This window comes from Ambystoma mexicanum, chromosome 5p, assembly GCF_040938575.1.
Source record: "Ambystoma mexicanum isolate Mex_15411 chromosome 5p, UKY_AmexF1_1, whole genome shotgun sequence".
Taxonomy (NCBI): domain Eukaryota; kingdom Metazoa; phylum Chordata; class Amphibia; order Caudata; family Ambystomatidae; genus Ambystoma; species Ambystoma mexicanum.
In genome coordinates this window covers 1032327007-1032343203 of record NC_090930.1, presented here as the reverse complement: position 1 = coordinate 1032343203, position 16197 = coordinate 1032327007, and positions in this window count along the sequence as shown.

The window sequence follows — 16197 nt, the reverse complement described above, 5'->3', positions numbered from 1 at the left end:
AGCTAAAGGTTCTAAGATGCTCTTGGTCCTTTAGAATACTGTCAAAAACAATGTTGGATTTGACGTAAATCAACAAGCGATCAGTTCTATATAAGTCAAGAAAATCAATCCTTTGGAGGTCTCCTAAGCCAATTCCAGAAAGGTTAGTGATATCCCCCAAAAGATGCAGGATGTTAGAACGTTTAAGGCACAAGACTATGTCGTCAGGCAGAACACTCTCAATCAATATCACCATAGGCTACTCCTCCTTCCCAGGTTCTACTCTCCGATCTACGTAAGAAGAGTGTGAGTTCTGCAATGCTCTGGGAACTTGTGGAATACGCACCAGGTCTTCAGGCGGTTGACCATTGGGGAAGCTCACAGGTGACAGTAACCTTTGCGGAGGAGACATTAAAAAGGGTGTATGAGGTTGCCCAAAAACCTGGTTAATCTTGTGTGCATTCCAAGCGGACAAGACCAATTGACATTGCGATGCTACTGTTATTTGGGCCAGCTCTGGCTGGACATCAGATGTGGATGCCAGGCCCCCAAATCAGTCATTATTCTGATTCACTGTGACATTACGAGTGTTATACGTTAAATTTGCAGTTGCGGGAGGTTCCCCCCTCCACTGACGTTCTTCCTACTTGACCTTTTGAAAAAGCTTGTTCAAGAGGCCCTGCAGACATCTTTGGTGCCACTCCCCCCTGGACAAAGTGCATTACCTCACAAGAGGTCTCCTGGCGGGATAGGGCAGATTTAACCGAAGATTGAGCAAGAAGGGAACAGAATAATTTCCAAGATGCCTGATTATTCAGATGTTGATATGGGCGATTATTTTGTTTCTCTTTCTGGGGGCTAGGATTTTTCTTATAAATCAGGACTTTCGAAGACCATGTGGCTTCTTAAGTTGTTATTAGTTTACCAACTCCACTACCCAAAGCCGGATTTAAGTCCCCCCACACATATAACATCACGTGAACCATCATATCCTTCATTATTATTATTTCTCCCTCCACATTTTGCACCAGAGCAGACAGTGGAGACACTGTGCTAGATAGTGATGATACACAGGTGACTGGTCCCTCCATCAGTTCCAATACATCTTGATCGACATTTACAAGGACACCTTTGGATAGGTAGCCCGCCACGTCCACATTTGAGCGAATTTCCATGTGGCCTCCCTCTTCACAGCATTTTCCTCCCTTAAGAGCACCCGAGTTACTCCCCTGATTAAATAAGAATTCCTTTACTGTTGTATGGAGATTAATGGTTTCAAACTTAAATTGCAAAGATTTGAGCATCGCAGAATGATTCTTGGTTTCTGCCTTAAAGTTTTCATGAAGTGATACCAAGATACACAGAACTTAATTTATTTCCACCAGAACTTCATCTTGAATATCACAATTCTTTTGATGTATGCGATTCATTACAGAGGAGAGCCTCCTCGGAGGAAGGACTCTGATGAAGAGTTCTGCAAGACAACCAAAAATCTATGTGTCAGATCTGGAGGTGTATCCATAAGACTGGAATTGTTCACGGTGCCCGTAGTAGAGAGGCTGATGCATTTGTATCAAAGTCATACCGTAGTTGGGGTGAACTGTGATGTATCTGTGCGACCGCCAAACTTTCTTCTTTATCCATGAGCACTGAGGTTAAAGGTACCACCGACAAAGGGTTAACCACAGGCAATGCAGTTGGTAAGAAAACATCTGCAGGGGTGCCAACCTCCTCCGGAGCCACCTTTACTGGGGCAGAAAATATTGTAATATTTGCTTCCTGCGTAGCCCCAGTTCCGCTTTCCAATCCTTCATATAAAGGGAGAAGGAAGGGGCAGTCACGAGGAGTGTTCATTTTATTGGTCAGAGCATAAGTCTCTTGCAGAGCTAACGAGCGGGCTTCACTGGGACGGTGAGGGAGGGGCAGATTAATAGCTGCCAATATATCTGCATCAGAGATCTGACCCTCGTGCATGACAGCAGCTCTGTTCCCACCAGGCACTAAGCAAGTCAGTATCCTCTGTGGATCCCACCCTTTATACTGCTGCACTGTGTGCGCTTGTTGCAACCGTCAAACAAGTCCCAATGCATTGATGAATTGAGCAATGCGCACAGGCAATACCCCTATTTGTTCATGTCGCACCCAAAGCAAAGGCAGTCCTCATCGTCGTTCGTTCAACGTGTTCTCAGTCTAATGAGGCTTTTCCAGTCGGGCAACCGATGTGCACTGCGATGTTCCAGTGATAAGACTCAAACGGCACCACTCCCATGAAGCTGAAGCAGACAAAGAACAATCCAAATGCTCCGAAAGCACAGAAATCAAAAAACACTCAGTAACGCTCTGCAACGCTCTGCTTAAGCGTGGAGTGTGTGTAGCATTTCCCACGGCAAGATGATCCTGCTCACAAAAACACTCAGCAACACTCTGCGACACTCCGTTTGAACGTGGAGTGTTTGTAGCAGACAGAAGTAAGGAGCAGTAGAAAGGGTAAGCAGACATCCCACGGCAAGACAATCCTGCTCACAAAAACACTCTGCAACGCTCCACTTACTTTCTCTAGATGGATTGTGTTATTCATTGGGGAAAATTATGCAGCTTACAATTGACCTCAACCCAGAAGTTTCCATGCTCATCTAATGAGGGGCAATGCAGCTTTGCTTGCTTTTCAAAGGCACGTCCCCTGCGGCTGAACTGCTAAAGCTGCAACTTGGGTTTCCCCCTTGGCTTTTCAAAGACACTCGTCCGGACATGAGCTCAAGGCCATATGCCGAGTGGCGGATGCAAGCGATCCTCAGGAATCTCTTCATCTAAGATGGAAACAGGACCATCCACCCCCGTGCAGATCTATTCTTGGGAATCTACCATTAAGTATGAAGTAAAAGGAACCGACAAAGGAGTAAGAAAAAGTTACTCACCTTACTGACTACTATATAACACCTAGTCCAGAGTCCCCCTTTTCTCCATATGCCCTCCCGCCATTCCCCTGAAGTGCCCTTAGCTATCAGTGATGGTCCAACCTCGGAGGGGCATGAGGGTGTGGGCCAGACTCTGTAAATACATCAGGCTCTGCAAAAAATAATAAGGACAATAGGACTGTCCTGTCCTATTGCATGTAATATCTCAGTAGTATGAAGGACTAAGAGTTTAGTAGTCACTATGGTGAGTACATGTTCCTTTATTTTAAGTATCTAGTTTTAAAGTACCACATCATTACTAGTTGGGTTACTTACTTTGTGGAGTAAAAAAATTAACCATGGGTACATAAGTTTACTTTCATATTTGCTATTTATTTATTTCTACCACGCCGTAGCCCACAGGCATCAGGGCGTATTACTAGCATAAAATAAGACTTAACACAATAGGAGGCCTCTGGTTCTACAATAAAACCTTAAACGAGGATGGAGACAGGCAGGGTTGCAAAGCCATTGTTAGGAGTGTCCAGATGATTTGTAAAATCAAGTTAGTGGGTACAAGAACAGACATTTAAAGTGATTTTTTGAACATGAGCGGTAATAGAAACTCGACATTTCCAGTGACTTTGAACTCCAGCCGCTGAAGATTAACTGAAGACCTTGACTGTTACTTGAACATATTAATCACAGGGGTTAGGCTATTTTGACATGAGGCTGATAGCAGGTTAATTGGTGTTAAACACGCGCTTTGTGGGCCTTTCAGCACCTATTAGGCCAGTGTGAGTAAGAGTTGGAGTCATTAGTGGAGGAGGCCATGACCAGCGTGTTTTCCCAGCATGGTTTATGGTCTGGCCACAGCTGCAGTGATGCTGCACACACTCAGCCCCACTCCCAGGCAGCTGCTTCTCAGACTGACAGCCAGCTCCTCCGTGGTGCGTGCGAGGCAGCCCAGCCGGCTTTGTGTGGTCTCTTGCGTACGTGTGTGGTCTCCGGGCTCAGCCTGCTAACAGAGTGCTTGAGAAAGAGCGAGGGCCTGTTGACTTTAATTTATTTCTGATGCCGGAACCGTGCCCAGAGCTTCCTCCTGAGCTCTGTGCCTCGCAGCTGTGGAGAGCTCTGAGGTATGCACTGTGCACTCCTGAAGCGGCACCCCCAGCATCTGGGCCGCCCCCCCTGGGACCCACACATGCTAATGCAGCGGCGTGTTTATTGTGCTTTCAGCACTCGGGGTTTTATAGCGTGGATGGTGACGGCGAGCCGCTCTATTTGGCTTTTCTTTGTCATGCAGAGGAGACTAGAGTTTGAATGTCTCCTCTGCTTACCCCAAAAATTAAGAAACGTATGTAACGCTCTGATTTTATTAACCACACTTTTACAACGCGCTTTCACGACATCGTGATTATTTTATGAATCTGGTACGTGCTGCTTTTACTCCAATATGTTTTCGTGTAGTAGGGTTGTTGGCATGATCCCTTAATCGAGTTACTCATTTTTACAACCGGTAAGTCCTCATGTGTTCGAACTCGTGGCGTTAAGGTTTGCCTCGATTTAACAGCTAGTGCGCGAGCCCACTCAGGCTCGTCAATGGAATGTAAGAATCAACGAGACCATTCAGTTGACGGTGCGACTGTTCTAGTGCAGCACTCCCAGAGCCTTTCTGACGGAATACATTGTCCCATAAGGAGGTTGGGGGGGGGGGGGGGGGGTGGGAGGTGTTTTCAGCTTATTTGGCTCCAGATGTGAAATACTACAACGGTTGTAATGTGGAAAATCTGTCAAACTTGAAGTGTTTAGTTATTTTCAACACCGCCCATTCACCCCGCAGTGCGTGAAACGCACCGGCCATTGCACGGAGCAGAATGGTTCTAGTGCCTTCTGCCAGTGTGTGTAAACGCACACGTATGTCAGGCATGCTCTGTACAGCATGCCTGTATATTGGTGGTATTTCTGTGAAATATGCCACACACGAGTCACATGTGATGCTGCTTTTATGTATATTATTCCTTCTGCTGCATATTTGGCAGTCTTAAACCCATCTAATTTGTGCAAATACCATACAGATTAGGACAGACCTCTTACAGAAATTACCCTTGTTGCACTGGGACCCCAGTTGCAATTCACCGATTTCTCTTCTCCCTAATTTTCAATCCTGGCATTTACCTAAAATGATTAGAGATTAAAACATTTTCACCAGTGGGTCCTAACCGTGGGCCTTTATAGCCTAACATAAGCAATGCACTATAGAAGGGTGTGTATTATTGATATATGAGAGGATACTGTGTGCAAATGACATCATTTGTGACTTCGGGGTGTTGCATATGCTACAGGGATACTATCGTTTTCGTAAATTGCCACATGTTGCACATCTCACCTTGTTTATGCAAGCGCAATAATCAGAGATAAAGAGATGCACCTTACATGCACTGCAGTTTTTGGTCTTGATCTTAAGCCAAATTGACTGATTTTGCCGGAACTTTCTTTCAGCATGGTTGTGACTTGTGAGGAATTCGACCATCCACACGGGGAGAGTGCGCTCGCCTGGGCTTTTTTGATTTTTAATTAATGAAAAGGAATGATGGGAAACCAACCTTTGAGGACTGTGTGAGGGCATTCCACGCACAGCGCATCTGCTTTCCGCACAAAACGCATAGTCACATGTACTCCGGGAAGACACAGCCTACAGGTATGAGAGCATGAAGGCAGCCCTCCTCAGGAAGTTCTGTAAACCCCCGGAGCAGTATCTCAAGAGCTTCAAAGAGCTTGCAAAGAAAAGGGGGCAGACATTTGAAGTACACACTTGTCCTTGAAATATCTGAGCAGGTGGGTGACAGGTACCAAAGTTGACACATTTAAAAAGATGTACAATTTGATTGCGTGTGAGCATGTGTTGAAAAATTGTGAGGTTCACCTACACCAGCATTTTATGGACAAAACTATTACAGACCCTAGAGATCTTGCAAAGGCTGCCAACTGGTTTGTCAGTACCTGTGTCCAGAAAAAGGCTCAGGCAAGCACACCCAAGCTGGAAGAGAAATTGGCAGACAAAAAAAACAAGAATGGGAAGGACAAAGGTCCAACCCAATTCTCTTCAAAGTCAGGTCCCCAAAAGAACAAAAGGAAACCCCCAAACTCTAGTTGAGCTGTGCACACCAAAAAGAAGAGCGTAGGCACCCCTAACACTGGACACCTGCGTTCTCACCACCCAAAGGTTGTTTTTTGTGTAAGGAGCTGGGCCATAGGAAAGGGGATCCTGCTTGCAAGGGCTTACCCAAACAAGCCATAGTGAATGTTGGACTCGTGGAAGAGGCCATCATTAGCGTGGGCCTCTCAGAGGAGGGTTTCCCACTAGGACATGGAGTGGCCGAATGTGGATTGGTTACACTGAGTGTGAGTGGTACCAGATCTCCAGAAGAGACCCCAGTTCCCAATAATACTCAACTTTATTAGAGCATGTTCACTTCAATGGACACAAAACTCCTGTGGTCTGAGACACTGTGGCTAGAGTCACCACTGTCACCCGGCAATGGGTACAGCCAGACCAGTATATTGCTGTACCTGATTTGAGCGTAAGTGGATTTGATGGCAAGAGTAAGTGCCCCTTGGCGATAGTAGAGTTCAGGTGGCGAGGTGAACTGACCCATCGCCGTGTAGCAGTGAAGGATTCCATCCCTGTCCCGTGTCTGTTGCGTAATGATCTTCCTGATCCCGAAATAGTTGCAGTGGCTACACGATCGCGGGTCAAAGAGATTGCCAGATTGAACGCTCTGAGAGCCTTAGGGCCTGAAGTGCTTCTAGATGGCGTATTGGAAGGACCAGCATGGCCGGTAGCACCTAGTCCAGTTCCACAGACTACTGAGTCACCTACTCCTGTGGGAGAGGGGCAAGTAGCCACAGAAGACCCTACTTTGGTAGCAGGGGACTCAGTGACTTCAGAGTTGCCTAGCGCAGCCCAGGAACCTGAGGTGGAGGACTAGGTGGGCGCAGATCTGAAGGGTCTGCCCAAGCTGGATGAGTTCACATCAGCTGGGGGCCCAGATCAGACTGACTTCTACACAGCCCAGAAAGAGCATCCCACTTTGGTGGGTCTGCAGAAGCAGGCGGAGGAGCAGGCTAAGGGCGTGGCCCCATGACTGTTCAAAGTCTATTGGGAGGATAGACTCCTGTACAGTGAGCCAAAGGTTTCTCAGGGCAAGGACACCAGAAGGTTAGTGGTTCCCCAATGCCACAAAGTTCCTTTTGGATTTTGCTCACCAAATTCCTTTAGCGGGTCACCTGGGAGTGACTCCGACATCACACTGGTTGTCTGCACACTTTTACTGGCCGTAGTTTAGCGTAAAAGTTAAGGAATTTGTCCGGTCCTGACCGACTTGTCAAGCTTCTGGCAAGTAAGGTGGTGACACAAAGGCCCCCTTAATTCTACTACCTGTTGTTGGGTGGCCTTTTGACAGAATAGGCTTGGATATTGTTGGTCCTTTGGATCCTCAAACCAGCTCAGGTAATCAATATATCTTGGTGGTGGTAGACCACGCCACAAGATACCCTGAGGCTGTCCCTCTGAGGAGCATCACCGCCCTCATGGTTGCAAAGGTTCTGATTGGGATATTCTCTTGTGTTGGATTCCCCAAGTAAGTCATTTCCGACAGGGGATCAAACTTCATATCAGCATATATGAAGGCTATGTGGGAAGAGTGTGGAGGCACCTACCAGTTCTCTACCTCCTTTCATCCAGAAACCAATGGGCTTGTTGAGCGGTTCAACAAGACCCTGAAAGGCATAATGCGTGGCTTGGAAGAGCACCTGAGGAGAAAATGGGATATTCTCCTGCCATGCCTTTTGTTCGCCTACAGGGAGGTGCCACAGAACGGAGTAGGGTTTAGCCCCTTTGAGCTTCTGTTTGGACACCCTGTACGAAGTCCCCTCAGTCTAGAAGGTGTCATGACCACTGTCAGGGGCCACAAGCAAGCTTCCTCAGTTATTCTGAGGGCCTCCAGACTTCTGCAAAAAGGCTCCTGCAGCCAGTCCTGGCGCACTTGGCACCAGGCTCATATACTGTAAGGAGATACTTACCATTACTTTCAATTGAATGCATGGGCCTTTAAATCCAACATGGAAGCGACCACACAGCCTAGTTCTGAAGAACCAAGCCATGCGGTCTAGTGTTTTGGGTGTGGCAGGCCTGGAACTACTTTCTCTGGTACTACTTTACCTGGGCTGTATAAACCACACCCTGACTGCAGAACATGCTTTGCGTTATTCTGCAACTAGCAGCGTGACGCTCACCGTGTCCAGCTCTTGGTATTCAGCATCTTCCTGTAATCCTGCAAGAACAAGAACAAGATTATTCTGTCTTACCTGAGAATACACCATCCAGCATTCAGCATCTCAACCGGGCTGCAATCTGTGGAAACCGAGAGAAGAAGAAACATCACGCACCTGTGAGTACTAGCTTGGGGAATTCCGTCGATCCGCTACCACAGCTGCTGCTCAAACATCACGACCTGCAATAACGAGAAAGGGAAAAACAATATTAGAACACGCGTGCTTCCAAAACATCGAATTCCTTCAGTCTTACCTGCATTCCACCGCGTCAAGCCGCGCTTCCATCCGGAGCATCACAGCAACCTCCTGTAAAGGAAAAGGGGACAGGCTCAGGCTCGCTTTCAATATTACCAACCGCAGCGCGCTTAACTTACCTTAATGGATTCCTGGCCAGGTGTCTCATCGCGCTCTTGTCCACTCGCAGCACCACAGCGGCCTGTGGGGGGAAAGAAGAAGGGAACACAGGTTAACTTTAAAAGACAGTAAAATCGGCGCGCTTTGCACTTTCACTTACCTGAAACACGTGCCTCTCCATCCGGCACGTCGGCAGCAACCTCTTCAAGTCTGAAAAGGAGATAAAGACACTAACGAAATTCCACCATAAACAGAACAAAGACTTACATTAAACAAACCTACCTGCCTACCAGCAGATTCGGGGTTACAGCAGGCCTGGACCCAAAGAAGGCACACTGCACCAGTGGAGCAACTCGGGCAGACCGCCAACAAATCTAAAGCGCCCCTGCACAAGAAACGCAGGACAGATAGCTCACCCTACAAATAATTAAGGTGAGAAAGATTCAGAGGGAAGGGGATCGGTCAGAGGGAGGTGGGAGATTCACCCGTTAGAGACAGTTATCACAAATCCTCCCTTCTGTAATTGCAGATTCATCATTCAGCACTGGGCAACTCCGCATCCAGGGTTCCAGATCTCAGAGTCTTCCAGATGCCCCCGGGGATATCAGGTGAGCGTAACAGAAGGAGGGATGGGAAAGCAAACCCTCATCCCTGTCATGAGATGTGGTGGACTATGTACTCGGCCTTTGGTCTAGAACTGCAAAGTACATGGAACAGTCCACAAAGCATCTAAAGGCCAGTCAGGAGCTGATGAAACACTACCACGACCGAAAGGCCACAGTGACAGTCTATTCTCCAGCCCAGTGGGTGTGGATTATGGAGCTTGTCAAACCCAGTGCCCTTCAGGACAAGTGTACTGGGCCATACTGTGTGCTGGGAAAGGTAAGTGAGGTGAATTATCTCATTAACATGAAAGGACTTTTGGGGGATATGCAGGGTCTTTCATGGCGTTAGTGACTGACGGAGGGACTGAGGGGGAGACCGACCCCCTCCAGACCTCCTGCACACTGAAGCCACAGATGGGTCAGTTGAAGGTGTCAACCTTGCAACTGACCTGTCAGAACAGCAACTGACAGACTGTGGCCGTTTACCGGGACAGTTTGCCGGTCTGTTTTCTCTAACTCCTGGTCGCGCAGCTTGGTGTACCCATGATGTGGACACTGGAGACAGTAAGCCAGTGAAGAGCAGAAGAGCAGATGTGAAATGCGTCGGTTTTCCTGAAACGCCCGCCATCTTGGATTCGCAGACTTTTTTGGGGGTCCGCGGACAGCGCAGTGAAAACATTTTAAAAAAAGCAGCATTTCACTTGTCAAACTCAACAAACAATCTCTGGGGATGTGGGGGGGATGAGGATTGGATTGGATATGGCCATAAGAAGCCAAAAAAATGGGTTGTTTCACCCGCCCCCCGAAAGTCAGCGAACACTCCAGATGTCCTGGGGCAGTCCTCTGGTGTTCGTTCTGCATTACAGGGTTGGGGGAAAAGCAGTTTTTGGATGGTTTATAACTTTTGCGCCACTCAGTGAAACAGCATGTAATTTTGTAATTTTATTCTATGACTAATCCTGAATGGTTTTGAAAAGTTTTGTGGGATTCTGTCAAGAGGGGGCAAAATTAGAGGGGGGAGGGTGTCCCTAAATATTGTAAAGGCATATAAATGTGGTGTCATTTGACAAACCTGCACAACATTTGGCAAAACGATTTTGGATCTAGATATAAATGGTTTTCTAAAGTTTGGTGGGATTTTCTCAAGAGGGGGCGAAATTAGAGGGGGGTCTCCACATTTTTAGATGTCTTATAACTTTGTTATTATTTGACGAATGTGGACAAAAGTTTTGAGAAAGATTATAGACCCAACCTTCAATGTTTGTGTAAAGACTGAATGGATTTTGTCAAGTGGGGGCTAAATTATATGACTATTGTATGTACATACATTTTTACACCTTTAAAAAAATAAAACATGGGCGGATTTCAAGCAAGCTCGTGAGGAGCATTGACAAGGACATTAAAGCATGGTTTTGCAGCAAATGTGCCCGTGTTTTATTTTTTGACAAGTGTAATAATGTAGGTACAAAAAATAGTCATATACCTTTGGTGATTGAGGTATAGCCTGTGGCCGTGGGAAGTAGCCAGATTGTCTGGGTCATGGCATAAGGTCATGACGCCGACAATCTGGCTACTGGCCATGACCGCTAGGGACGAAAAATGGAGTTAAAGTGGCTATGTCTACCTGGGACCGGCTATGTGGTAACGTTATTCGAAGGTAGGATAGGTTTGAAAAGGGAAAAAGGTGCTTGTGATAAAATGTTTGTAGGGTTTTGCAGGCTGCCATGGCAAGGGAAGAGGGGCTGTGTGCGGGGCCCCGCCTTCTCTTTCCATGTTGGCCGTCTTGGAAAAGGATTTTCCAACCTACTGTAGGAAGAATAATCCTTCCTTCTTACTGCGGGAGGCCGCAGGCGTCCCGCTATAGGAAGAAAAATCTATGTTTTAGCACCCTGGGTTCCCGCTTTGGGAACCAAGGGTGCAAAACGCTTCTATCCCACATTTAAGGGGCTGCAATGGACGATAATGGTCAGTAGCCCATCCTTATTTATTTATTTATTTATAACGCACCAATGCCCGCAGACATCAGACTGTGTGGTTACAGTATTTGTTAAAGAAGACAGCTTACTACTTGCTGAGAAAGGAACAACATTTCTGAGAACATTGCGGTCATTGGTTTTGGTGTGGCGGTAGGAGTACTGTCGAGGTAGTCTGCGACTAAGTACAAAATTGCACTCAGTGCATTTCACTTTGGTAGCTTTAGCCTTTGGTACACTCCCAACAGTAGCAAAGAACTGGCACACCCATGATTCAGTCTTGGTGCTAGAAGTAGGCACTTCTTCTACATCATCTTCTTGGTCGTCTTCATTGTCTTTAAAAGTGCTGAGCTTTTTTGGTTGTGAAGGTCCTCCAGCTGGTGGTGATGGTGGCTCTTGGGGAGGAGGGATGGCAATAACTGATGCCATTTTTAAGATAAATAGCAGTTTTGATAAAAATCTTCCAAGTATGTACTGTGTACTAGATTGGTAATGGATAATGAGTACGAAAAGGTGTAGGAAGTGCACAAGGGAAATTTTGAAGTTGAAAGTTCCTAGATCAGTAGAAAATGCAGTTCCGAACGGTCCACGAAGGACAGATCTTATTGTGAAGTGCGGACAGGTTCTCGGATACGTCATCATGCCGCGTGCCAGCGTATGGTCATGTGGCACTGTCCGGAAGGTCCACAATGAAGTCAGATGTTCGTAGACATCTACGGATGCAAAACTAGTTGAAATAGTTGCAAAAAGTGTATAGAAGTGTTAAAAATGATTCTAGAAGGTGGGAAATGGCAGAGTTTTAAGGTGAAACTTTGTAAATTGGACACAAATATTGTTATATTTGGTAATTATGATATTAGTAAGTTGTAGGAAAATAGCATGCACTGGTAAAAACCCATGAAATTCACTGAAAAAACGTTGTTAAAGGGACGTTATTGTTCAGTTGGACTAATAAAAACCTATGAAATTCAATGAAAAAACTTTGTTAAAGGGACGTTATGGTTAAGTTGCACTAATAAAAACCTATGAAATTCAGTAAAAACATTGTTCAAAGGACGTTATGGTTACAAGTAAAATCGAAAAAACCCTTAAATTCGCTAGTTATGATAAGCTAAGCAGCCATAACTCGCACCACCACCGTGCACTGCTAAGACGAACACACAGGACATCAAAGATGACATCACAAATATCATTGATGACATCACTGATGACATCACATGTCTAGCCCCTTCTTTTTTGTTCACTGCCATATCTAGGCAGAGTCCAGGCACAGAGTCCCAGTCTGCCCCAGTCTCTACATTGTTCTGTTGCTGAGAGGAGCTGCTGCAACACTGCTGTTGGCTAGTGGACTAGTCCTGTTTCTGTTACTTATTTAAACTGATCTCCCACGCAGAGCACCGTGCAGAGCGCCGCGCAGAGTCCAGGCACAGAGTCCCAGTCTGACCCAGTCTCTACGTTGTTCTGTTGCTGACAGGAGCTACTGCAACACTGCTGTGGACTAGTGAACTAGTCCTGTTTCTGTTTCTTATTTAAACTGATCTCCTGCATGTAGCGTGGCGCGGAGTCCAGGCACAGAGTCCCAGTCTGCCCCAGTCCTCCGCGGTTCGCAGTGGGCCATGGCCGATTCATCCAGGACCGGCCCTGTAAAATGGCACAAGACGCTGCAACAGCGTCGTATGATAAATCCATGGACGGCAGTGAAACCATCAGGTGCAGGTCACAGCAAGGTAAGCAAATGAACTGTCACGTTGCCGTTGCCATTGAAGAAACCTGTCATCACTCCTATGGAATCGCCTATAATATCTCCATCTTGCTCTCCTCAATCATTGTTGTCAAGCAATGCGACGTGCGAGCAAGAGCGTGGGTGCGCAATAACAGACGCTGAATTGCTTGTCCCGATTATGCCTGCTGCAAATACGCTGCTCTCTCTAAATGATCTGGTACCAGTCTCCAGTTCGATTCTTTGCAAGCAGAACATGCTGGCCAGCACTGACATTTCGGACATTTATTTTTCACCCTTTGACATTACTGATGCTGACTTAATGGGCGCCCCGAACATTGACGCCCTGATATGTCCTTTGCATGATAAACCCTCTACTTATACCGGTAGCAACATTCTCCCGACACTTGGTGAAATTGTGGATCCTGGGACCTTCGATTAGAAACATCCTATTAAAGGAGAGCCGCTTCATGACGTGCTTGATTCTGAAATTCCGGCAAAATCGGACACGCGACCCATGGCAGGCGACCCGAGCTCTTCCACACTGCCCATGGCTTCAGTTAATGGAATTTCCACAACTGAAACTCAGTCGGTTCAACTCGCTCATTTGGCCCATGCAGCATCCGGGCACAACGACACAAAACTAAGGAACAGTGTGAACATTGATATAACGCTGACAGACGAAAACGATGGTTCCCTAGAAACTAACATACCAATGAAGCAAGCCAGCCTCCATGATGCTGACATTGTTTCTTGTCCTCCATATGGCTGTTGCTCGAGCCAGGCCCTTGCCGATCAGCATGTGATTGAGTCATCAATTGTCTGCAAATCGATTTCCACCAAGAATATCAAGAATACCAAGAATGCAATCTGCCCAGGCGCTGTGCCACAAATTATGGCCGTTTCAAAACACTTTCACGTCCAAGCTGTCATTAACGTGGAGACTACTGAGGTAAATACCTCAGATCCAACCATTAATAGGGCCGAGTCTCGATCGCCCACTGCAGCAAACATCGCCACTTGCAAGTCTAAAAAAGGTCAACTGCCAACGCCGGGTAAACATGTACTGACCCAGTCGCCTCTTAAACAATTGGAAATTCAAAAAGAAAATGCCAGTACCCCGCACATGAGTGGACATAGAGCGGCACACAAAAGACCTGGGTCCTCTCACATGCAAGGACAAATGTCTGTGACACGGGTCTCAAACGAAGACTCTACTAACACTTCGGGTGCTCAGGCTGAACGGCCATCTAAAGTAAGCACAAGGTCTAGTCTTTCTGCTGCAGCCTCAACTCAGATCTATAACAACGTTTTGGCCGCCTCATCACTTGTCATGATCCCCTTCGTAAAACTTTATGAATCGTTAAATGACGCAATTCATGATCAAGGAGCAATGTTGTTGAATTTGTCTACGAAAATGGATCAAATTAATAAATGCAATGCCTTTCTTCAACAATAGATAACAAGAGAAGCCGACTTGACAGTACAGTGGCAGCAGCGGCTGTGCGATCTAGCTGCACGTCATCACTGCCAAAATGACAGTTTAGCAGAAGGTCTGCTTGAGGCAGTAAAATGGATGCGTAATAATGGCAGAGTCTTGTCCAATTTAAATTCACAAAACAATGAAAGCAAAGGTCAATCTGTCGATTCTAACCTGGCAACACATGACTCTGCTCCAATTTTGGCAAGAAACTTGCCCTCACAAGTCGCCCAGTCCAACTTGGGCGACCCTACTATGCGATCAACAATTCCTCATCCGATTGCTGACAACAGTGACCCTGCGAAATCACCAACACCTCTACAGGCTGCAAACTGTGGCAACTTAAAATCCATTTCAGCCACAAATGATTGTTGTGTTTTCAGCCTGCCCTCTGGTGCCGCCACGCTTGAAATGCAAGGTCCCAATCAGGCTTCCTCAGACCATTCCAAGAGGCATTTCACCTCGTTTGGCATCCTCACCGGTCCCGCAAAGCCTGCTCCCAGTATTGAAAATGTGAAGTCCAGTGACCTGGAAAAGGTAGCAGAGGTCAAAGACCTTTCAAAAGCAGCGTCCAAAAGAAGCAAGATGCCTGAGCGTTATAACACCAAGAAATTAATCCGCAACATATCTTCTCCTCCTAAACTCAGCTTGTTCAATCGAACCGGCAAAGTGCAACCGACAAATTTAACTACGGCTGCCAATAATGATCCAACGTCATCAACTCTGAAGGGCAAGGCAAACCATTCCAATAAACGACAACGAATAGTTTCTGATGAGGAATCTACATCTTCTACATCTTCATCGTCTGCAATCAACTTATGCGATCTGTCAACTTATTCGCACCATGACGAATCAGTTGGTGAGTATTCTGTACCAACAGTTCCCACTCACCATGCACCAGCTCCACAAGTTTGGTCAAACCAGCCGCCGAGCAAGGCGAAGCAACATGTTCAAAAGATGACCTCTGACAAGGTTGTTGCAAATAAAGTCGAGGTGGCTGTTTTTGATTCAGCTCTTCAAGCTGACTCAAGTTTAAATCCAAAATTGACGTTAAACCAACAAAGCCAACGTGTACATTATATAACGAGGGTCCACTCGATGAAAAGTAATGAAGCTTCAACCCATACTTGGAAATTGCGTCTTCAAAATATCCAAGCCGATGACAACAAAGTCAACTTAAATCAGACAAACGTATTGAAGTTATTCAAGTGTGTTCCCTTACTTCGTATCATACATTCCGATGACATCAAGATCGTGGAATATGCAAACGAAAAATCATCTGACCAAGTTCTATTGCACATTGTGTCTGCCGGAGTTCGTAACACGATCTTGAAGGCTGCTGATGACTTACTCTTCTTTGGCTTCGACATAACAGTCAAACCGGTCTCTGAGAGTCCACGATCAGTAAATCAACCCTTAAAAGCAACTCATAATCAAACTATCGAAGACTGATCTACATCTCTAAGGAAAGCAATTAGCAGCATTCAGAATGTGCACAAATATCAGACACAACAAGGCGCCACGCATTTCCTAAAGGAATCAGGTGAGAGACGACAGCCATCCCAATAGCACAGTGATCACAACCTCCTGCGACTCTGTTGTCTGATGGAATGGGTGCCCTTTGCTCAAAGACATAACAAGCCAGTCACAACCAATGCCAGAGGAAATCGGCTCCGAATTAATGCATCTCAAATTCATAACCTAGGTCTTAAGATCGCTAAACTCGATCATATGCAGAGAGTTGAGTACACACCCTTGTTAAGTGACCATATCATCTCTTTGGATTCTTTTCATCAAACCAGGTGTTCCCACAAGCACTCATATAGCACTGTCATCCAAGACACCAAAAAAACAC